Source organism: Xenopus laevis, chromosome 2S (genome assembly GCF_017654675.1).
Source record: "Xenopus laevis strain J_2021 chromosome 2S, Xenopus_laevis_v10.1, whole genome shotgun sequence".
Taxonomy (NCBI): Eukaryota; Metazoa; Chordata; class Amphibia; order Anura; family Pipidae; genus Xenopus; species Xenopus laevis.
The window spans coordinates 65991614-66015684 of record NC_054374.1 but is presented as its reverse complement, the minus strand read 5'-3'; the positions used below and the strand labels follow the sequence as shown (position 1 = coordinate 66015684).

The window sequence follows — 24071 nt, the reverse complement described above, 5'->3', positions numbered from 1 at the left end:
ACGGGGGGGTTGGACCATACCACTTGACACTGGGGGGAGGGATGGGTTACTTATTAGTAGCTGAACTGGTGAAAGAAGTCTTTTGTGATCACAGCCCTGAATGTAGTTAGCCAAAATTAGTCATGAATATGGGTATATTTCACTGGGTGTGGTATAAAAAAACAAAAAAAATTATTAGTGAGATCTCATAGGAAGAGGTCCTATGCAAAGGTAACTTTTGGCTCTCCAAGCCCTTCTGACCCCCTGTTGTGAAATTACAACAAAGTAGAATGGCTAAAGTAGTTTGACTGCAATCAACCAATAGCAGTCAATAACATCCTAGTTAATATTTAAACTGCACAATAACAGCATTTTAATAAAACTGAAGCAAAAATGGTACGGGGAAAATAACAATTAAACAGTATTTATACTATATAATATTTTAATGTTAGTTTACACACCTATATGAGTTATATGTAATCCTGTGCAAACATTTATCTTTTATGAAAAATGTGTCCTTTTTAAACTGGCATAACTTGCAATCAGCAGGATAATGGATTCTAAAAGCTTGCAAACACAAGCATCTGGTTTTGTAATAAACATGAAAACAGACAGAGACCGTGCAATTGATTGGTATTTTAAACCAGTATGCTGCAAGTAAAGATTAGAATACCTTTGCACAGCATGTAATGAACAAGAAAGGCTGACCTTCAGATCTTACAGCACCATGTGAGCTAAAATATAACTTGCCATGGCTGAAACACACCTTCACTGCTGCTAGAGGTATAATTCGTTTTGTACAGTGGGGGCTGGCACAAAGTCCAATGTTTTAGTATGTCTCTCACTCACACTCTTAGAGGTAGATTTATCAAAATGTGAGATTAGAATTCACCACAGAAAAACTCACTCACTTTCTATTCATTCCTAATGTATTTTTAAAAGCATATTTATCAAATGGTGAACTCAATAAATAAAAAAAGTGTGAGTTTTTCTGTGGTGAGCTCTAATCTCACATTTTGATAAATCTGCCCCTTAGTGTTCTTTCCTGAAGCCTCCAGGACCATTGTCATGTAGGATGCGCCAACAGAGTGCCTTTAGCCGTACAGGGGCCCTCACTACTGTAGGTCACTACTCTGCAGTGACCTAACATACAAGGCCCAAGCTTGTCGCATAGGTTCTCCTCTTATCTACATCTAAAAGCTCAGTTTACCTATCACTGGCATATAGTCACCTCTGGGGCACTACCCCAACCTAATTGCTCCTTCTTGGGACAACAGACTGTCCTTCTCGCCAGTCTATCTATCTTTTGCTCCTGGAGCGAATTCACACCACCTCCTTACTAGCTTGCCCTAAAAGAGTCAGTCTCCCACAATGGTCTGGCCATGTCAGTTTGGTGCTGCCTCTAGATTTAGACATTGCCTTACATATAGGTGTTCATGGTCAGCTAGGAGGCCGCATGTGGGTATGCAGGTAGACCAGATAAGGGATCATTGCAGAAGTGCTGTATATTATATTATGTAGCATGCGTAGCATACTATGGTTATTCTTTATTTACATATCTGTTATATTAAACAACTCTTTAAAGAGACTTCCTCAATAATATATTATTACAATAATAATTACAGTGTAAGGAATTTCCATGTAACCTGTAGCATTCACAAAGTCCCTAGGGTCTATTTAAATCAGTAGCCAGTTAACCTGACTGTATGTATCAGAGGACAGCTCCTCGAGGAAACAATATAAACAAATAAAGAACCAGTGGTGTTAAGGGGAAACCTATCATTATTTTAACAGTATAGTTTTTATTGCTATATTACACTGTGCACATTGCACGTTCTGCAATAAAATGTTATTCTTGAACCAATAAGTGCGTTTGTTTTTAGTTGTAAAATGAGTGTGTAAGCAACCATCTCAGGTCATTTTTCCTGGTCATCTGCTTTCAGAAAGAGCCAGCACTTCACAAATGAACTACTTTGATATGAAGATATGCTATAGTTTCTTCTTCTCGGTGTAACTGAAGTAACTTTAACTGAGCCGCAAATTGGGTTAGCTGAACTTGGATTTTTACCATTGAGTGCTATTTTCATATCTACCACTAGGTGGGAGCATTTTTAGCAATGCCGGTACCAGGGACCTGTTTCTGGTTACCTTCCCATTGTCCTGCTGAAGGCCTGCTGGGGGAGGGAGGGGATACTCCAACTTGCAGTTCAGGAGTAAAGAGTGATTGAAAATTTACAGAGCACACATAGCTGAGGGTACCTGGGAAACAAACAATATGCCTAGCCCCATGTCAGGTTCAAAATTAATTATTAAAAAATATGTTTGCTCTTTTGAAAAACTGATATAAATGTAGGATTATGCTGGAGGAGCACTATTAACTTCTGCATTTTGTAAAAAAAAACATATTTTCCAATTAGAGACACCACAACCACTGGGTGGGGCCCACAGACAGAGTAACCCTGTGAGCCTCTACCACCCTTCACGCCCTGCAATCTCCATTACCTATTCCACCCCTGCATTTACACTGGCACAGCAAGTTTAGGGCCCATGGCCGTAGGTGGTGGTGGTTGGGGGGGTGGGGCTACAGTTCCAAATTTACACCACCTGAAAGAACATACAGATTGCTTAGAAAATGACTCTGCAGCATTACAAGGCAGTAATGTTATCCACTGCAACGTCACAACCCCAACAACAGAAAATTTAAAAAAAAAAAAACTCGCAACTAAAAGTAACTTATTACCGTAACACTCTATTTAGGCTTTTGTGAGGGGGTGTTAATATGTTACTAATACTTGTGGAGTGTTGATCAGATCTCATTATTTTAGTATTACAATAGGTTTATTCTACTAGAGGAAAGCAGTCAAACTGCAGATTATTAAATAAAAAATTAATAATTTAATTTTAATTGAATGCTCAGGAAAGAAACCAATGCAATAGCTACAAAAATATTAATGGTATTTATTTTGTAATAGTTAAATATTTTTAAACTCCAGATGGAATAAAGCCAGTACGGTAAATAATATTTCAACATAGTATACATTTTTCTTTTTTTCTACTTCAAAATAACTTTGTGCTTTTGAGCACAATTACATTAAGCAACCACAATCTTCACATAGTTTACGATACAGCTGTAAGAAAACGGGCAAAATCATCTGCATGAAAAAATAATTTGCTGCTCCCTGGGGACTCCATCTGCTCTGATACCTTTTGAAGAAGTGTTAATGGAATGCTTTAATGGGCATCCAGGCTGGGAAAGATCAATGCAGTATTACTAGGCCGAGTAAAAAGCTACCTTTCTTACAGCTAACAAACAGCTGTGAACTAGAAGATGAGGCCAAGGATTCCTATGAAAGCTTTAACAATAAAGTGCTCCTCTGTGCGTACCCACAGGCCAGCTGACACAAATAGAAGATAAAGGCTCACCATATGGGAGGCAGGAAACCTTCCTTTCCCAAGGGTTTTAGCATAATGAGAATGGAAGGTCACTAAGCCATAGAAATCTGAGAAGGGTTAAAAGAGAATAGTCACACCAGCTGTCTCCAAAGAGACATTCATTACAGGCAAATGATTCAACTCTTTCAGAGCTTAAAACTACACACATAATGTGCACTTGATGATATGCTGGATAAGTCAAAAAAATCTTTCCAATTTAATGCAATCAGAAATAATAATCTCGCAATTGTGGATATTAGCGATCACAAGGAGTTCCATGACCTTATAAAGGAACATAAACTTGGTGTGCTTTTGTACATGTCATGAATCTTTTGATAACCTTTTATTTTTAGGTACGTATAGTTTTTTTAATACACAAGTTTGATACACAAGTTTCTCATCACTAACCACACTTAAAAATATATTACATTTAATTTACAGCTTTTCTGTGTTACATTATTAATTTGTATAGCAAATATCCATCAGAAGCCCATGTAAATATTCACATTTACAAAAAGCCACCTGGGGTCCTTAAGTGATATTCTTGATGCAGAGCCAACTGCTGAAATAACAGATAAGTACCTTTAATAGCAATTTTGCCCACCCCCCTCAATTTTCCACTCTAATTGGCCACTGACTGTGTTGTCAGTCAAGTTGGACAAGTGGATGTGTTTGTACCACATTAGGGCACATGAATAATATACTTGTTCAAATCCAATCAAATTATTCATCAAGGTTAAGGAAGTCCCTTGGCAGCTCACAACCCAACTGGGAATGAATAGAGAGAAAGTGTTGTCATTTCTAGTGACATAGAGAAGAGGATGTTACCAAGAGTTGGTATAAGTTTTCAGGCTTTAGGTTAATACTAAGGAAGAGTGCCTAAAGAAAATGTTCACAGCGTAAGGGAGAGATTGATGTGCAAGAAAATTAAATTAAATGTTAAAGAGATGCATTTCTTTCTTTTTTTTGGGGGGGGTCCCTTTCAAAAGAGCCAAGCATTCCTCTTCTCTACGTCTAGTTAGAGGTCTTTCCCTATCTGGATTTGATGGGCTGATAATTTTACTGTCCTAGTTTCTCACCAATGTCAAAAACAGCAAATAACCTGCGGCAGAGAAAGTGTTTCAGTACAAACCACATTCTCTTTTGATTAGAAAAAGAAAAAATACACATTCTTAAACTGAAAGTCAATCTAGAATAGAATTTATGAGGTTCTAATAACACATACAAGATCAACTTCTCAAAAACACAGATCATGACATGATTTTTGAAAGTGAATCACCTGGGACGGATTCACCATTTGCAGAGCATGTTTAGGGTGTGACAATGGGGAGTAAATATACATTTTAGGTTAGGGAACAGCACCCATCTGGAATATAATAAATTCAGAAGTGCAAAATGGCATAGATTTGATGGGAAATCAGACATGATTCTAGGGTTTGTAGAATTCTTATTTTAAAATGTAATCTTGCCCATGCAGACATCAATTTTGTTGTGATTCAGACGAAGTTTCGATTGTAAGCTCTTAATGATTGGTTACCTGTTATTTATGTAGCGTCACCGCATTTATATAGAACTATATACAGAGCATATACATCATTCACATTACTGCCCCAGTGGAGATTACTCTCTAACGTCATTATCACATATACACACACACTAGGGTCAATTTATTTGGTAGTCAACCTGTGTGAATGTTTTGTGGAAGACATCCTACACAAAAATGGTGAGAACATGTATACTGTTTCCAGAAAGCAAGACAGAAGTGCTAACCACTGCTCCGCCATAAAAAATACAAGATTCGCCAACTTAAAGGAGTACGAGACACTCAGGAACTTTTCAGGACAGGCACCAATGTGGTTAGGTTTGGCACAGGATCCTCTGTCCTGGGGAAATCAGTTAAAAATAGATGATGGATGTTTCATTCTCTGTCTAGGACTTCATACATGTCTCATAGCTACAAGTTGCTTACATACTGGGCCATATTTAATCTGATAAGAAAAACATCCAGATTCTGTTCCATATTTCTTTTTAGGCTGCAGTATTAAATATATAGAACATGAGATATGTATTTTTAGTTTTGCTAAAATTGTCTCATCCTAAGGTCATCCACAACTCATGTTTACTCATGGTCTTTAGAGCATAAGATTTTGGGAATACCACAGCAGTGCTCAAAACATTGGATTTTTTTACACTATATCACTGATTTGTACTAGATCCCTAATAAGTTCCCCCTTTTATGTGTGTTTGTGTATATATATATATATATATATATATATATATATATATATATATATATATATATATATATATATATACACACACACATACACACATACATACAAAGTGAAAAGGCTGGGCTTTTCTAAGGTCATGATTTGCAACATCACTTTCTCAAGTGAGGCATGACATTCACATTCAAGTAACATCACTCGGCATAAGAACATATTACATGGCTTTGTTTTCTTTAGCAAGGTATATAATGTACTTTTTCCTGGTACTGTAAAAGTACACTGAAGTTGCAACTGTAGCTCTTGATGAAATAACTTTACATAAACCAGACCTTTATGATCTTGAAGTAATATATTTCAAAGTACCAGAAGCAGCTTTTCATACCGTTAACTAGGGCCATCTATACATGCACGTATGTGCACACAGTTATCCCATACCCACACAACAAGGAGTCATGACATAGGTATGTACTCCTCTGAAAGATTTTCCCCATTATTTTCACATGTAGAAAAGTAATCACCGTTATCAGCATCCTACCCCTCATCAGAACACATCTACCCCTCAAAAAAGACTGTAATTGGTTCAGTGCTTTGTAGCAAGATATGAGCTCATGAAATAAGGAAAATCAAATTTACCCTTAGTTATATACAGCATCTCTGCTATATAAACAATTCCATAAATACAAAATCTCATGCATATCCAACACAGATGTTTTCTTAGGTTAATGGCTGTTTAGATCAAAAGTCTGTGTCCTCTAAAAATCTGCTTTGCTCTCATCTTAAGGGGAAAAGCACTGTCCATTGCAGAAGCTTCTGCTGCTAGGCAGGAAACACACAAGTTATATTAAATAACCGTTGATAAGTTAAAGATCACATTGAAGCCTGCTTTAAACTGAAGATCAAGTTTGGATAAAAATGTAAACATTAGCATCTATATTTCTACTGAACTATTTTCAGGCAATGATGCAGTTATCTTATTAGATATAGGGTATATCTAGAATTCTATCCATGAAACAAGACATGCAATAGAAATGACCACAAGTACAAGAAAATACTACTCCCTGTGTAAGTCAATGGTACACTCTTTACCTGAAGAAGAGACAAACTATCAAACTGGGTGCAAATTGAGATTCAGTGTTGAGACATTTAAAGTTATACACCTGAGATGCAAGCCATTAATACCCTTAATGGAACTCAATTAAGCAAATCCTTGATGGAGAAGAACCTATGGATACTTGGATATGTGGATAATTAATGTATTTGCATCAAGCAGGCCAGCAAGGATTTAAGCTATATTAAAAGGGAAAATGTTTACAAGAGTGCGCATTGGCGCACGTTTTGGCGCAAAATTTGAAAGTATTTAAGGCCCATTCATACTCCCAGCCAGTGCCCGTGATAGAACTTGTTTCTAGTGGTTTCCTGAGCCTTGTGCATCTGATCTGAATCTCGTCTGTCTGATTATCCGTGTTTGACCTTGCCTGTATCCTGACTATTCTGAAATCTGTATCCTGACCCTTGCCTGCCTACGACTACTCTTCCTGCTTAACCCCTTGATTGACAACCCGGTTTGACCCTTGCCTGCCTGACGATTCTGATATCCGCCTGCCTCGACTCTGCTTGTCTGACGATTCTCTTGCCTGCTCCATTTGTACCGTGACCTTCGGCCCAAAAGACTCTGCTAACAGCCGTGCCCCTTCGCCAGCCAGAACATCTTGCCTTGCACCCCTCGTTAACAGCGCCGTTTCTGGGGAAGGAGCCGCCTGAGGCGGCTCCTGCAATGCCGCCCCCCGCACCGACTTACCTGTCGGCGAGGGGAGGCAGGAACACGATTGCGGAGAGCGCAATTGCGCTCTCTCGCAATAGCGCAGCCGAATTTCTGGTTTAAAAACCGGAAATTCGGCTCTTAAAGGTGCAGGAGCGGCTTTTTGCCGCCCCTGGAATCCTGTCTGGCGCTGCCGCCTGAGGCGAGCGGCTCAGCTCGCCTCATTGGCGGAGCGCCCCTGCTCGTTAAGTCCAGGTGGCACCCAAGTAAGCTGAGGGCTCCTCCCGAAGCCCAACAGTGGTCACACTACTGGTGAAGCCGAGCCGAGACCAGGGTGCTTGGCATTTGTTCTGGTATCGGGTGCCGGTCGTGACAATACCTCACATTTTAAATCACAATTTTCAGACACAAAGCAGTAAAGTGAGCATTGTGCAGACATTTTTATAGAAATATATTTATTAAAGGGGTTGTTCATCTTTGAGTTAACTTTTTGTATGATGTAGAGAGTGATATTCTAAGGCAGTTTGCAATTGGTTTTCGAGTTATTTAGCTTTTTATTCAGCAGCTCTTTAATTTGCATCTTAACCAATCTAGGGTCCAAATTATCCTAGCAACCATGCATTGATTTGAATAAGAGACTGAAATATGATTGGAGAGGGCCTGAATAGAAGGATCAGTAATAAAAAGTAACAATAACTATACATTTGTAGCCTTACAGAGCATTTGTGTTGTCGAAGGGAGTCAGCAACGCCCATTTGAAAGCTGCAACGAGTCCGAAAAAAAAGGCAAATAACTATAAGGGCAGAGACACAGGGTCAGATTTCCGAAGTCGCCCAAAGTTTCCTTGTGAGGCAACTTTGGGAGACTTCGGAAAATGAATCGTTCCATGTGCCATCCCGCTGGTGATTTGCTTTCTAGTTGGCGAGAAGGCAAGGGAAGGTAATTCGCGAAGATTAGTCGCCCCGAAGAAGAGGAGATTTGTCGCCAAGCAACTAATCTCCGTGAACCTGACCGTGTGTCTCTGAAACTATAAAAAATAAATAATGAAAACCAATTGAAAAGTTGATTAGAATTGGCCATTCTATAACATAATAAAAGTTACCTTAAAGGCGAACCACCCCTTTAAGATTTTCACAGAACAAAGCACATTCATCTACTTGGATACATTACAAACAGACAGATTTGGAAGCAGATGCAATTATCTGGGTTCTCCACAACACATTTGTGAATGGCTGTAAAGCTTAACCTTTTTTGGTTGCAGACTTTAATGAGGTTTAGATGGTGCCATGAGAAATGATTATACAAATTGTATTCAGAATGTGCTCCCCTGGAAGAATTATTAATGCTGCATCACACATTAAAACATATGATGATCATACAGAGGTGGTGGGCAAAATGAGCATAATCTGATCATTTGGTCCATAGGGCAACAATCATAGGTCTTATCACAATAGGGACCTCCATAGGTCTCATCATGGTAGAGACACACAGCAGGCTCAATGGCCCATTGTGGTCCTCACCCAATCAGATTTTAAAACCTGCCCAACAGATCAGCCCAATATCACCAAGATCAAGGTTGGCATATCAGGGAAAGATCTGCTTGATCTGCCATCTCAATAAACATAGGGCCAGAAGTGTGCAATAATCGATTCCCATTTTTTTTAGTTGATAACATATGCACATTTTGCTCTGGTTCAGTAAAATGAAACATTTCAGGATTTTACTTTATTTTTAACAACATGAGAGCACTCCAAAACATGCTGCTGATTTGCAATGGGCAATGACAGACAAGAGCCACAGCTTTCATAACTGTGTCTTAACCATTCCTCTAATAGATTGTAAGCACTTTTGGGCAGGACCCTCTTTACATTTTGTATTGGTTATTTTTGTATGTAACTGTATGTTTAATGCATGCACCCATTTATTGCACACCTCTGTGGACTATGAATAATAAAGATTAATTAATTAAAAGTTCCTACTCCTTTCCCCTAATCTTCATCACTAGGGATGCACTGAATCCAGGATTCGGGCTTTTTCAGCAGGATTCGAATTCGGCCGAATCCTTCTTTCTGGCCGAACTGAATCTGAACCCGAATTTGCAAAATTAGGAGTGGGGAGGGAAACCGCGTGACGTTTTGTCACAAAACAAGGAAGTAAAAAATGTTTTTGCCTTCCCACCCCGAATTTGCATATGCAAATTATATATTTATTATGTATTTGGCCAATCTTTCGCGAAGGATTCGGGGGTTCGGCCGAATCCAAAATAGTGGATTCGGTGCATCCCTAAATTTTTCACATACCAATAGAGTGACTAAATATAGACTAAGCACAATTTTACATGCAAATTTTTCAGTGGTGTAACTACTGGGGGAGCAGCAGGTGCAAATCAGAACTACCCCCCCCCCAGTAGGGTTCACTACAGACATTGTGCACGCAGGAAGGCCTAAAAGTAAGTGCAAGCGAGAGGCATATCTTCTTGTGAGGGGGGGGATCAGACAGGGGGGGCAGTCAAGCCAAGCCCAGTCCGTGCACCACTAAGACAATGAGTCTCTCAACATTTTTCAACACTGATCACATGTTCTTTATATAGTTTTTTTGTCTAGTGAACATGATGCTGGTACATTGCTTCAAAGCAGTAACAAGCTGTAAGTTCATTTTTGTCTACCATGATGCGTTTACAAAATGGAGCTATTTATGCAATGTAGATGTAGGAAAAGCCTACCAGTGCAAAATATTTTCATCACTGACCAAGTTGGTATGCCTCAATCATGTGCAGTCATTGTGGCTCCTAAGCACGTGGCAATTCAGGTATTGTAGTTTTGTTTGTTTGTTTGTTTGTTTTTTTAAAACTTACCAGATTTATAATGCATTTGAATCTTCACTTGCAACAAAAAACATGTATAAGGTACTTAGTAGGAAAACGTTTTATTTTATTAGTTAAATGATTCAGACATTTACACAACAGAAACTTTAGTCTATGCATTATTACAGCAAGCCTGTGGCTGTGGACAACTTGGGCAAAGATCCGCTCCTTTCGCAACCTGATAAACCAAATTAATCTATTACTGTATTGGCCACTAGTGATGGGCGAATTTATTTGCCAGGCGCGAATTCGTGGCGAATTTGCGCGATTCGCCGCCGGTGAATAAATTTGCAAAACGGCCACGAAAAAAATGGATGCAGGCGTCCATGGAAGAACACCAAACCACATAAGTGTACATTATATTGTATAATGTAATACTTTCCCTTTCTACGGACTAGTGGAAAGTTTGCACATATCATTTTGTCTTGAGGAATGGCAGTTATAAAATATTTGGGCACTGTTCTATCATTCTAATGTAACTGGTACTAGAAGGCTAAAAACAATTGTTTACAAATCATTAAATGCCCAGTGCATGAAGGCTTGAAGGTGTTTTTGTTTAAACTTTTTTAAGACAAATACAACTTTGACAATGTTCATAACTTTCAAATCATCTCCCGCACCAGGGCAAACTCTCTGCAGCCATACAGTCTATTGGGAGGTGTAACCATGGATATCAAAGTCATTCTTTATACATAAAAATAATCTGTTTTGACAGTGGAAAACATGTCACTGTTTATGCTCTATAAATGGTTATAAAAATAAATTGTCAAGCTAAATGACAGTAAAATGTAATCTAAATACGTTTATATTCCACTTTTGTGTAAATGTAAATATGTCAAAGAATAAGTGCATAGGAAAGAAAACACTGTCGCAGAAGTAGGCCAGGTAATGTTACTGAGCTGAATCTGTATGGTACAGATGCGTGGATGACAAAAGATCATTGAATATGTAAAGGTAATTATGTGTTCTAAAACAAAAATTCAATTAAAAAAAAAAAAGATTGTAATATTTGATGACCATTATGATCCTAGGTAGTACTGTGGCAAATCAAAATACCCCCGGTAGCCAATAGGACAATAGCTCTGTGAGAAGATAACCAGTTGGGAGTTGGAGGGAGCATTCCCTGTACCAGCATCTGTTATACAGAGACTAATTCCCAATCATATGAATGAACAGCAGTTAGCAAGGATATTTTAATCACAGCACATCTCCCCTAGAAAGAACATTGATTATTAGACTTAAAATTATTGACTTGGCAGAGCAGACATACCCAAACTTTTAACCACAAAAATAATTTAGCTGTAAATGTCTCTTTAAAAAAAGGTTACACAGGTAGACAGGGATCCGTTATCCGAAAAGTTCCAAAGGCCATCTCCCATAGGCTCCATTCTACCTTAATAATCCAATGTTTTAAAATAAATTCCCTTTTCTCTGTTATAATAAAACAGTACCTTGTACTTGATCCAAACTAAGATATAATTAATCCTTACTGGAACCAAAACCAGCCCGTTGAGTTTATTTAATGTTTACATGATTTTTTGAGTAGACAAGGTATGAAGTTCTGAATACTTAATTCATTCTCACTATCGGGTACCATACCTGTATAGAAAAATTGACAACATTTCTGGTCTATCAATGTATATAAGTGTCTGCAATCAAGAACTTTACAAGATGGTATTTCACTATTGGGCATCATCTGTTTTCTCAAAAACTGCATGCCTAATGATTAGGACTTCAGATAACTTTTTTGGTGTTTTTTGTTTGGCCACCCATATTGCTTAATATATTTCCAAGGTATTGTAGGGCAAATAAAATAGCTGGGCCACAAAACTAATACATCAATTCTGCCTTCTTACCTTAATGTTGTATGTCATAATCAAAAGAATAGTCCAAAATCTGCAAGTATGTTGTAAAAAAGAAAAAAGGAAAAATAATAAATGCATAAAAACACCATTTCCTGTTTAATACTAATATGCAAATGTGGCCCTTTTTTATCGGATTATTTCATAGCACTTTACAAGGGTTTTTTCCTATTGATAAATATGGGGTTTAGATTCCTCCTGCCAATATATTTCCAAGTAAATGTTAATCATTACTTTAATTGTATGGCTAAAGGGCGTAAAAGGTTTTCAACTTCACAGGGCACTGGAAATGTTCACCAGTCAATAGCTGGAGCCTGTATTCCTTGGCCCCTCACCAGTTGCTAGGTCTGTCTAGGTCTATTGTTATGCTGATGATTTACCATTAGCTTTTACACTTGCTTGCCTCTCTCCTGCTGTTTCTTTGTTAGACTCAGTACCAAAAGAATCCCACTGAAAAAGGAAGGTACCAGCTAATATACTGAAAAGGACTATAGACCTAAGACTGGAACACAGTAGAACACAGTAGAACACAGTAGAGGAGCACAGTAGAAGCACCAAGGGCTTGGGTTTAGGGTGAAACTATTCTGGGAAATGGAGGAGGAACACATTCAAATAACAACCTTTTGCAGTTTTTAGTCAAAATCCAATCAACAATTTAACATATACATATACTACAACATCCATGAACATACAGTGGCTCACTTGGTGTCCCATATGCACTTGTAAGAGGTTACCATCTCTTAATAATTATAATACTTTTCTGGCCAGTCAAGTTCTAATTGGCTGAAGGTGATCAAACTGCAGCAGACATCCCTCCAGTCTTTACCTTTGTAATGTCACCTAGTGGGAATTAGTCATTAACTCTAACTCAGTCACTAACAGAAATAGGGGTAGGCAGAAGAAGCACCTGCCTAGGGAGCAAAGAAAGGGGGCGCTGGGCAGATACCCGTCTCCTGCCTACCGCATGTTCGATGCTCGCCCCTGCCTCCCTCCTCTCCGGCACTCTCTCCTGCTTCCTTCCTCTCTGGCGATCTCTCCCTCCGGTGGGCGATCTGCTCATGCGAGCGCACATGGTTCTGTTTGGCCCAGCACTGTGGCCAACACTGACTAATCATTCGGTGGCACTAGATGTTTGGTACTGACTAAAAAAGTTGTCTTAGGCGAAAAAAAGCTCCTTTGCCCAGCTCTGTATAGCAGCAGCAGGTTGATGCCACTCGGTAGCAGCGTACAAGCAAAATATTAAGATAGTAGAATCTTGATCAGCCTGGTATCACCCACCTCAAGATGTGCATATTGGAGAAAGGTCTTGCCAAATGAGTGGGTATTTCAATATATGGACGGATACAGGCCCGGATTTGTGGCAACGTCACAAAGGCCTGGGCCTAGGGTGGCAAAAAATTAGGGGGAGGGGCATGCGTCCCCAGTTTGCCGGCACTTATCAGTTTTCAGATAATTTGCCAGAAACAAAGCATTTTTTCAATTGCTTTCTTGTTTCTATTTGGGACCACTTTTTTAATATTGAAGTTTAAAGTTTCATTTTTTTTTTACCTTCTTATGTCTTTCTAAAGCAGCTGGGAGGGTAACCAACTGTGTTACTGTTCTATATTAATACATTTCTTATCTTTACCCATGTTTAACAGAATCCCTGAGTTTCAGCTATTAGAATTGATACAATAATTGCTAAAATTGCAGATGCTGCTGAGAAATGTATCAACTAAATTGTAACATTTCAGGATCTGCACCTGGATCTCTGAGCTGCCATACTGAAACAATAGACAGGAACATTCTATTTTGGAAAAACCGTTAAAAAAAAATGAAGGATGGAAAGCGACTAAGTCAGGACTCCACGGACGATTCCGGCGCGATCCGGCGCGCTGCGCAAAAACGCAGGTGTCATGTCGGAAATAAGGTAAGTAATTCTATTGTTGGATCGTGTTGCAGCGTTGATGAGACGCAACATGACTGTCGGATGCAGACGCTGCATCCGACAGTAATGGCGCGTCGCTTCAACGACGTGACGCCTACGTTTGTCCGTCCGTGGAGTCCTGCCCTAAAAGTCTTTATTTCTGGTGAACAATCTGAAAACTTCTCAACTGAAAAAAGTGTTTGGAAGGTGAACAACCCTTTAAAACCAGCAGCCCCATTATAATCGTAGAAAAGCTCAGTAAGTAAGAAATAAATGCCACAGGATGATATGACTAATAAGGCAAGATAATTGAAAAGCAGTGTTTCTCATCCGTTTGTTTTGTCTTACAGACAGAAACAGAGAGCCTGCTTTATTGTCTGCACAGATCATTAATTAATTGCCTCTCCTAAAGGCATGCATAGCATGTTATGAATGGTTTCCTTTGAACAGTTAGGTTGCAGGTCTTCTAGCTGATTAACACAAGGGGCCTGTTCTTTACAAAGCAGCGCCATTAAAGGAGAAGGCAGTTTATTGCTAATAGATTAGCCACAACAGTGCAAGCTAGAACATTATATTTATTCTTAAGAATGATTTTCCATACCCGATAAAACATCTCTAGACAATGTTCCTGTTTGTTTAGGATAGCAGCTGCCATATTAGCTTGCTGTAACATCACTTTTCTCCTTGAGTCTCTCCCTGCTCCTTCTGAGCTCAGATTACAAAAGGGAGGGGAGGGTGTGAGGAGCAAACTGAGCATGCTCAAGTCCAAGCCCTGGGGGTTTAATCTGAAAACAGGAAGTCTGATACAGAAGCCCATGTATACACAATAGAAGGAAAGATATGTGGTGTTTTTTTTGACAGAGGACTCTGAGCAGCATTACTTCGAGGGTTTACTAGTGTATTCATATGGACATTTCTGATAAAGCTTACTTAGTTTTAACCTTTCCTTCTCCTTTCCTTAGATTTAACATTTCCTTTCCTTCTGAAAGTGAATGCAGCTGCAAGAAGGAGCTACTAGCTTAATCACTTTTAGTATTCATGGTACCACTCTCTACCTATTTTCAACTGACTGAAATAAACTAGCACTGCTAGCTGTAGCTAAAATAAAATCAGCAATGGAAATGGTGAGCCCTTGGTTTTAATCAGTTGAAGAGTTTGGCTGCCACATTGCTAAGTACAACATCAAGTTTATTTATAATCAATAATGGAGATATGCTCAGAGCATCTATGGAAAGCACTTCAGCCAAAATGGCAGCTTCTGCTCTTCTGTTTATATTTGTTCTGTGCACAAAATGTGGTCTTACCATATAGTCTATTTAACAGAAACCAAATGAAAAACAAAACCCTGTTTTAAACTGTGAAAGATAATCACACACAAATGTAATTAATAGTGATCATGAACTCCTCTAACCATCTGTCCATAGTCCATTCCACAGTGCAAGCCTCTGACTTCAGTGATTTAATCAAATCAGAGTATGTAATACAAGGATTGCCTCACGTTTCTAGTAGTTTTCAAGTAACCGAGGTCAATGTCGGACTGGCCCACCGGGATACCAAGAAAACTCCCGGTGGGCCCAGGTGTCAGTGGGCCCTCATGCTGCTGAACATTTGGCCTATTTCATGGTCAATCCCTATTTCTATGAGAACAAAGAGGCTAAATAATAGAATAATAGGTTATAGTATATAAAGAAATGAGACTAGGAGAATAGCGGTTGAGTGAGGAGAGGAAGAATAATAGTACTGAGAGTGGGCCCCTGGTCTAAATTTTCTTGGTGGACCCCTGGTCTAAGGTTTTTGGGTGGACCCCTGGTGTCCCAGTCCGACACTGACCAAGGTGGACCTATTGCCTATGTGGCTGCACAGACCCCCTCAGCAGTATGTTGGGGTCTGAAGGTTGGAGTGGGTGACTGTGAGGAGTGGAAGGCGTCTTCAAGTATATATGCTTTATATATATATATATATATATATTTAAAACTATATAAAACACATTAATCCCAACTGTCACGGAGGGCTCACTCAACCATGCTAAATGTAAATGCAGACCTAGGGTTGAAATAAGAAAGGGATAATATAAATTGTCTTAGGCTTGGACCCACTGGGAGATCATCTAGAGCCCTGCCAAAGCAACTGGAACAATAGAAAGTTGACCATACTATGCTAGTCTTTCATTCTCTATCTGCAGTTTAGTCCACATGCACAGGATTGCCTGGCATATGGTTGCCCTTAGGTTAACTAACTAGCACATTTGATTCCTTAAACGTATACCATAAAGTATACCAAAAAGTATAGCATAACAATGCTACCTGCTGATTGGCTGAAATGAGTTTCTGCAAACATATCAACCTGTTTATTATACAGTTATTGCCCTCTTTAAATGAATATATGCTTCCTGTAATAGTATACCTATATGAGAAAGCTGTTATTATTCTTGTGATGCTCAACCCTAGGGTTGCCACCTTCTGTCCTGGGCAGCAGGTGGAGCCGTGATGTAATGGGGGCAGGTCCGTGACATCAGGGGCGGGGCTATGACATAGCGATCAGTCAATCGCCACGTCAATCATAGGAAATCCTGCCCGGTTTTCCAAATTTCAAAAACCGGGCTGTCGGGGTCAAAACCAGACAGGTGGCAACCCTACTCAATCCCCTAAACCTCCTGATTTCAATGCATATATTTGACTAACCACTATATATATATATTCTGCAAGTATTGACAGCACTCCAAGGATATTCACAACTCAGCGATAGTTATACATCAGTGAAGGTTTATTGAAAATCCAATGTTTCGGCTCCTTCCTGGAGCCTTCGTCAGGGGTAATAACACAGTGCTCAAACAAACAAACATTTATACAGTTCAAAAATGGTGCCAAAAGGGGTTGTCCCAAGGCGCCTGTCAATCATTATTAACAGTAAGAATGAAAGTAACAACCTACACAAATCTGCCCGTATATGTATCACCTTATTAGGTCCCCATGTAGCCCTGGTGCCTAGGGTGCGTCCTTCATTCCCCCGAGTACATTCAGCCAGCAGTGCATAATTCAAACAAACCCGTCCGTAGTACAGTCTCAGTGGGCCAGAAGTCAGTAACCGCCGAAGAGCTGCAGAGAGAGGAGACGCCGGCTGCGTTGCCAGGCAACGCGCAAACGGCAGCGTCGCCTGGCGCTTGCGGGGCTAGCAACCAGACAATGTTCTACCCTTACTTGCAGTTACTCCTGCCGTATGAGGTGGAGTTAGTCTGCAGCCCAGTCTATAGTGGGGAACATTGCAAGATAGACTGTGCTGCAAGTCCCAGTCGCTCCCGACCGAGCCTTACCACAATCCAACCATGCCGCCACTGTCACTGACAAAGGGCATCAACAGGGTAAAGCGCACAATAGTGCTTGAATGGATTGCTTCTCTCAGAGCCGCTGGTCCGCCTTTCTCTATTCGCTCACTACCCACATACAGTACTGGGTTAATAATAGTGCCACAGCCATATTGTATTAAATGGGGATTAACCATATGCACCACCAGATCACCAAGACCCATTAGAGTTTTGCTAGGAATGGGACAAAAATGGGGTATTGTGACCCCTATTATAATATTAAGGCAGAAATGTAGAGAATGTAACTAGACTAGTGTTGTTACAGTATCAATCCTGGGGAAAAAATTGCTAACACCACAAAGTATCAAATAATGTATCAAAAAAGTCTTAGCACATAAAATGTCTTAGAAAGGGGTAAAATGTTGCAAGATACTTGGGTCTTAGAATGTTATAGGAAACAGCCTAGTGGCAAAGTTTCATTGAGTCCATATATATATATATATATATATATATATATATATATCTATATATATATATATATCTATATATATATATCTATATATATATATCTATATATATATATATATATATATATATATATATATATATCATATTTGTAATATAACAAATAAAATCCATTTTTGAACAGGTCCAATTTGAGATGCTTAAGAGGCCCTGGCATTTAAAGGGGTGGCTCAGCATTATGTTAACTTTTAGTATGTTGTAGAATGGCTAATTCTAAGCAACTTTTCAATTGGAATTCATTATTTATTTTATATAGTTTTTTAATTATTTGCCTATTTATTTATATTATTTGCCTATTCTTCTGACTCTTTCCAGCTTTCAATTGGGGGTCACTTATGCTCTGTAAGGCTATACATTTATTGTTATTACTTATTTTTATTAATCATATTTCTATTCAGGCCTCTCCTATTCTTATTCCAGTCTTTTATTTAAATAAATGCATGGTTGCTAGGGTAATTTAGACCATAGCATTAAGACAGATGAAACAGCAAACTGGACTGCTGCTGAATAAAAAAAAAAGCTAAATGACTCAAAAAAACCCCACAAGTAATAAAAAATACAAACCAGAATATGACTCTATACATCATGCTAAAGTTAATAAACAGTGAGTGTCATCCTACAGCAGCCCCCTCTGGCATTTGCCAGAATATACAGACTACCAATCCAGACCTGCACTGTAATAAGAAGTATATTTATTAATTTATTTGTAGTTTGTTCCATATAAACACTGGTGAGTACAGATCACAGCAGAATTTTCCCTTTGGAACTGGCCTGCTTTCATACATGCTCTTCATTTTTAGTCTGACCTACAAACTGAAATCTTGAAACAGTAAAGGTGACCACAGTAAAATACATTATTACATCCATAAGTGAACATCTCAATTGCAAACTAAAGGTGAACCAGGAGCTCCAGAGCCAGGCAATTTGTCATACACACATATCAACGTATATCAAACACTTACCTGCTGCCTTTCACCTACAATATCTGGGACTGATGTGATTCCCAGCTTTACTACTTTAGTTAAGGGGGCAGGCAGGATTTCTATGAGGAATTGTGCATTGCCCACCTGGCACCACCCCCTGACCCACCTAACCTCTGCCCTTTCATAGGAATCCAGGCTCCCTGCTTGGACCAGGTACCCGACAGGGCTTCTGCCTGTTCCACCATGATGGTGGTGGCACTTGCTGCAAGTAAAGCTATGCCAAGGACGCAATATTGCTCAATTACAAACACAAACAAATGCTACGTTTGTAAACTTCAGCAATGTAAAACATATAGTTAGAACAGTTCATCATTTAGATATTTAATGAAGAAAAGTATGCCCAGATTAGTATTTACACTCAGGAAGGGTACTGGCAGAATAAATAGTCCAGATGGTTCATTTTACAGATTCCATGTGTCATTGCGAGTGTCGGCTTTATATGAATGTGATGATTCAAGAGTTAAGGACTCAATGTTGAAAAAAAAAAAAAAAGGTACAGAAACTTTATAAGGACATTTTATGCTGGTCATGCAATTCCACAGAGGAAACAAGAGAGGAAGAGGATGTTGCGGGGAAAAGGTTGACAAAAGCAGAACAGCAGTGTCATTTCACTTTCACCAGGGACAGAGTTGTTACTGCAGTATTAGTATAGGGCATTGGGAATGAACAACTGGAGACTTACCAATATTGTTGAACTCCAACTCCCAGACCCCATGACACCTTAAAGGAACAGTAACACCAAAAAATGAAAGTGTTTTAAGGTAATGAAAATATCATATAGTCTTGCCCTGCACTGGTAAAGCTGATCTGTTTGCTTCTGAAACACTACTATAGTTCATATAAACAAGCTGCTGTGTAGCAATGGTGAAAATTGAAAAAAGGCAATATGGCACAGGTTAAATACTGTATAACAAATAACACCATTATGTTATACAGAGCTTATCTGCTATCTTCTGTGTAACCTGAGCCTTTTCTACTTTGAATGACTGCCCCATTGCTGCACATCAGCTTATTTATATAAACAATAGTAATGTTTCTGTAGCAAACACAGCAGTTTTACCAGTGCAGGGCAACACTGCATTATATTTTTATTACTTTAAAACACTTTTATTTTTTGATGTTACTGTTCCTTTAAGGCTTTTGTTGGGATGCCAAGAGCTGGAGTTCTACATGGGTAGGGCCATGTTGCCTAGGGCACCCAGTTAGCTTGGCCCGGCCCTGTTTCTTGAGATCTTTTATGGCCCCCATTGCCATACTCAAAGCTAACAATATGCAATGTGTGCCACGTGCTTATTGTGCATTTGCTGAATTGCTATACAGAAATAAACTACTTAAACAGCAGGTAAAAACAAGCTTTACAATCAAAAATTCGTCCTCAATAAGAATAAATGTTCGTCAAGTGAAAAGTTTTGCCTTTGCGAACAGTTTGCCCCTCACGCAACAGTAAGATAATCATTGCGAATCATAGTTTGCAATTCGGATCTAATAAAACAAACAAAAAAGGGTCAGGCCACACTGGGCGTTTTGGGGAGATTTGGTCACCTGGCGACTAATCGCCTCATTTTTGCAGCGACCAATCTCTCCAAACGTCTTCCCTCACTCTGCGCCGGCTAAAATGAAAAAAAGCCGGCGCTAATCACACGCATCGATTCATTTTCTGAAGTTGTCCGAAGTTTCCTTGTGAGACATTATTTTGAGGTGAATGCAACTATGATGCAAAGGTGGTCTATTTGTGGTAGGATCCACAGGGTTGGATATTTCTTCTCAGAGCCCAGAGTCCGCAACCACCCACCCAATAGGATCAGGCACAAGTGCATCCTTTAATCTAAGGGGACAGGATGCAGGGTTGGACTGGAGGGCTTGGGGCCCACATGGGCTACTGCCCCAGGGCCCCCCTCGCCTCTCCGGAGTGATGCGTCGTGCTTGTCCGTACGCGGTGCCAGGTTTCTAAGTATGCGCACAGCATGACGTCAGTGCGCATGCACGCGTCGCCCCATCAGTGTGCACATACACAATATTTATTTAATCGCGAGTCCATGACCCCGACAAATAGGGGTCCCGCCACTTAGAAGCGGATCTGGGCCGGTGGGGCGCACAAGAGCCTTTGGCCCAACGGGTTTTTTTCATGGTTTCCCGCCAGCCCAGTCCGACACTGACAGGATGTGCAGAATTTTAATGAACACCTAGGTCCCAGTGCAACCAAACTTCAGGTACGGCGTGACATGCTGTCCTTAAATTTATGCCACCCCTGGCCCGGGCCTTTGTGGCCATGCCATGTGGGTCCATGCTACAAATGCATTTGCAAGGCTCCATTGCTTATATAAAATAAGACTGTTCCATGGACCTGTACCTATTATTGAACTACAATTCCAAATTGTGGCAGTTATACTTCAATAACTAAAGAGCTGTCACCATCTTGTCCAATTAGATCTTCTGTGCCCCAGGTTTCTTTGCATACAACTACTGCTCTGGGACCCTTACTGCACCCCCTGGGGCCTAGAGAGAGCTCTGGCTGATGTTCTGTACAGACATACTTCTTTGATTCATCAAATCATGCAGCCAACCATAACTGTTGATGTACTTAATGCTAAATCTGCACTCCAGGAATTTCAGCAAACAGACTTACTGAAACATACTGTGGGGGTCAGAAAATTCTACTTAAAAGGTCAGAATGCCACCTCTGTTGCTGAACTTTAAAATGGCTCACCATTTATTTTTTTTCGTTCAGCAGCTCTCCAGTTAGCAATTTCAGCAGCTATCTGGTTGCTAAGGTCCAGTTTACCCTAGCAACCAGTTGGGATTTAAGTGAGAGACCAGAAGATGAATAGGAGAGGCCTGTATAAAAGCATAATAAAATAGTAGCCTCATGGAGCAATTGTTTCCCATTTGAAAGCTGGGAAGAGGCAGAAGAACAAAGGCCAGCATGCCTTGTTTTTATCAGAGCTCAAGTAGCTCAATGTATGCTTCAAGCTGGATATTAAATGTATCATCTCTTCAACTATTTCCTTACTTGTTGAATTTGCAGCCATCACACATATAGACTTACAATCACTATATCACTATACAATCCAGCTAACACTGGATACTAGAATGACAGTAATACAGTCATCCCTCACATTAACCCTTCCCTGACTTAAAGCGGATTCCCATAAAAGGCAATGGAGGTGAGGACATGCCAGCCTAGGTGTCCTTGCAATCACATCGAATTCGTTTTACCAATAAGCTCACCAGCATCTGCTCCAAACAGGCAGGGAAAGGGGACAGGCCATAAACACTGAGTTGAAGGCAGAGTGGGGCCTCCTCTCCCCTAGATCCTATTCCTGGCTGGGCTGGGAAGCAGCAATGTTTACGAGGCCAGCCCTGCCCCCATAGAACCTTGACTGCCACCCCCTCATCCATGTCTCGCACTGGGAGCCACAGCACAAGCGGATCTACATACCGGATCTTTGGAGCTGCTCCTGCGATAATGGCTACTGCCGGGTATGGGATCTCTTCACTGTGCCGGGGCTTCACACGTAACGATCGCTTCCAGGGGGATCCTGCTGCCAGTGGCAGGGGCTTTTCTCTCTCATACACAGAGAAGTGGGAGGCTTCCTAGCGGCAGGCAGGGGAATGCAGGGCAGCAACTATTATTATTATTAGCCAAGGACTCCTTCCAGGGAGGAGGAGGAGGAGGAGAAAGCCTTGTGCTTGCATATACACACACTCTCACATTGTTTTGTGTTGGGTTGTTGGCTGCTGCTTCACTTTCTCACTTCATAGTTCTTCTTATTTTAAGTATTAGTCGCGCCACAAATGTAGCTCTCCCTCCAGTGAAACTGAGTCATTCTTTATTTTTAAATAGAACAACATGGACGAAACAGCGTGGGTTTAAATGGGCAGATATCTGACTACAACCTCCCCCCCCCCCCAGACAGTGGTATAGCCCTAATACACCCAGGGGCCCATTAATAAAAGTTGCCCATTATTTACCATAATCAGAAATTCGATTTGTTTTGTGTACTGCTAGTTCCAGACTGAAAGCAAAGTGCTGAATGGTTGCTGTTGCCAAGTGCACTGGCTCAATTCAGCACAAAGTGTAATAAATCAGCTTCCTGACTGTTTGGAGCTACACTAAGGCAGATTAATCTAGGGTCCGATTTATCAAGGGTCTAAGTGAATTTGAGGGAATTTTCAAAGTAAAAAAGTTTGAAGTCATTTTTTGGATACTGCGACCATCGAATAGGATACTACAACTTCGACTTCAAATTCGATTTGAAGTAAAATAGTTTGAATATTCGTTCGATAATCAAAATACTGTCTCTTTAAAAAAACTTCGACTTCAATACTTCGCCAAATTAATCCTGCCGAAGTGCTATGTTAGCCTATGGGGACCTTCTAGAGCAGTTTTCCAAGTTTTTTAAAGTCGAAGAAGTGCCTTACCACCAAGCCAGCCATAGGCGGAGGGTGATTTTTTTTTGTTTGGATAGGCTAAGTGTAATGTTACATCAACAGTTTCTTCACCAGTGATTTTTCACTGGCAGCTGACTCAGTCCCATATTATAAGCATTGGCAAAAAGTGTAATTTACTTGTCTGAGCACTACTATCTGAAATCTGTCTCATGCATGGACTGACTGAAAAGGGTTGTTCACCTTCCAAACAATTTTTTCAATTCAGTTGTTTTTAGATTGTTCCCCAGAAATAAAGACTTTTTTTCAATTACTTTCCATTATTTTTTACTGTTTTTCCGAAATCTAAGTTTAATGTTCTTGTCTCTGGTGTTTCAGTCTGACAGCTCTGTAATTCAGGTGCAGACTCTAAACTGTTACAATTTTGCAACATTTAGTTGATACATTTCTCAGCAGCATCTCTGGAGTATTAGCAACTATTGTATCAATTCTAACAGCTGCCTGTAATGAAACCCAGAAATTCTGCTCAGCAGGGACAAAAATAAGCAATGTATCAACTAAATGTATCCATTTAGAACAGTTTACAGGGTCAGTGACCCCCCCCCTCCCAGGGCTGCTTCAGAAAGTGAAAAATGACACTGCACTTCAATATTAGTGTCACTGGGCGCATATAAGTTCAGTAGCCAGGCAGATCTTCAGTGGAAAAAATTGTGCTTTATTTTTAAGCAAATGCAGACATCAACGTGTGCAAAGATGCAGTAAACACTTTCACCAGCAGGGTGTCAACAGTAACCCTGCAAGCACACACCTGAGCGCCAGAACAACCTCTCAAAAAGGCTTA

General features: G+C 40.0%; 1 protein-coding gene across 6 annotated transcripts in view; it reads right to left on the bottom strand.

The window, feature by feature from the left end:
* cuedc1.S (CUE domain containing 1 S homeolog) overlaps positions 1-22520 on the bottom strand; it is a 77300-nt gene extending 54780 nt beyond the window's left edge. For 2 of the 6 annotated variants that reach the window (XR_005965675.1, XM_018248472.2), the window contains exon 1: positions 22281-22520. The gene's annotated coding sequence lies outside the window, so the exon portion shown is untranslated. Of the gene's footprint in view, positions 1-12120; positions 12161-22069; positions 22251-22280 lie in introns of those variants that run through there. The other 4 variants (XM_018248469.2, XM_018248471.2, XM_018248468.2 and 1 more) reach the window with 4 other exon arrangements.
* Positions 22521-24071: the final 1551 nt, after the last annotated feature.